Raw genomic sequence first — 1,451 nt, 5'->3', positions numbered from 1 at the left:
AAACATTTGACCGATCTTTTTCACATTTTTTTCTACAAATTAATTATTTAAAAATTACTACTAAGACTCTTACATTATGGGAGCGGATTGCAAGTAAAAGCTGTTGCCAAGGTTGGGATTAACTTGAGCAGCACGAATGTCACGATGCGTATAGCAGGTGGGATGTTGAGGAGCGGCTTACTTGATGAGAAGATATCTTACCAGGTGACGTAAAGATCGAGGATGACTCGGTGAATTGGACCTCAAACAGTAATAACATTAAATACAAACATTACTGACAATAAACCTTGTTTCGTACAGAAAATATTAGGTGATTCTGTAAGTCATTGGCCGTAATTGCAGTATTATTCTTATGCAGTAAACTTCTAGCTTTTCTGAATAGATGACGGGAAAAAAGTAGCCCGAAGGTATAGGAAGAAGTGTGAAACAGTACGATGTTGCGCAGTAAATCTTGTAGTGCGGCAGGTCAGTCAGCGCTTAGATACAATCCAGTCGAGATCTCCGTGTAGGCCACGGTCTTAATATATTCCATTCTCGAGTTAATTATGTTAGTTATCATCAGAATTGTGTTTCTGTAATGTTCACAGAGTAAACTCACCGTGATGCCATCCGTATTTTTCATTAATTAATGGTACTTACCCGCATTTCTGTCGGAAGCCACACTTGTCACTTTACAGCACAATATCACTAACCAACAGCGAGCGACATCATCAGAAGGACTGCAGCACATTTCTGGTAGGATAAATGCTTACTCACGAGGTTAACTTATGGACGGACTAACCTCTCGTTGTCTCCCTCAATGATAAGGTCCTTCCCATGTGTCCATACGGCACCACTGGGGTCACTGATTATGGGCAAAGAGTCTGCATCTAATTAACAATGTCAGTAACAAAGCGTGAGAGAGATGTCGCACCTAGAGCAATGGAATACAACGAGAGAAAAGAAAAATGGGAAGAATCACGATTGCAGAGAGGTTGCAGGTACAGGGTGATTCAAAAAGAATACCACAACTTTAGGAATTTAAAACTCTGCAACGACAAAAGGCAGAGTTAAGCACTATCTGTCGGCGAATTAAGGGAGCTATAAAGTTTCATTTAGTTGTACAGTTGTTCGCTTGAGGCGCTGTTGACTAGGCGTCAGCGTCAGTTGATGCTAAGATGGCGACCGCTCAACAGAAAGATTTTTGTGTTATTGAGTACGGCAGAAGTGAATCGACGACAGTTGTTCAGCGTGCATTTCGAACGAAGTATGGTGTTAAACCTCCTGATAGGTGGTGTATTAAACGTTGGTACAAACAGTTTACAGAGAGTGGGTGTTTGTGCAAAGGGAAAAGTTCTGGACGGCCGAGAATGGACTACAGTATCTGGAGATGTTAGAGAATTGGCTGTTCCCTCAGCTCGAACAAGAAGCACAACAATTCATATTTCAGCAGGATGGAGCGCCACCACATT

This window comes from Schistocerca nitens, chromosome 1, assembly GCF_023898315.1.
Source record: "Schistocerca nitens isolate TAMUIC-IGC-003100 chromosome 1, iqSchNite1.1, whole genome shotgun sequence".
In the NCBI taxonomy this organism is placed as follows: Eukaryota; Metazoa; Arthropoda; class Insecta; order Orthoptera; family Acrididae; genus Schistocerca; species Schistocerca nitens.
Note: the sequence above shows the minus strand (reverse complement) of the source record.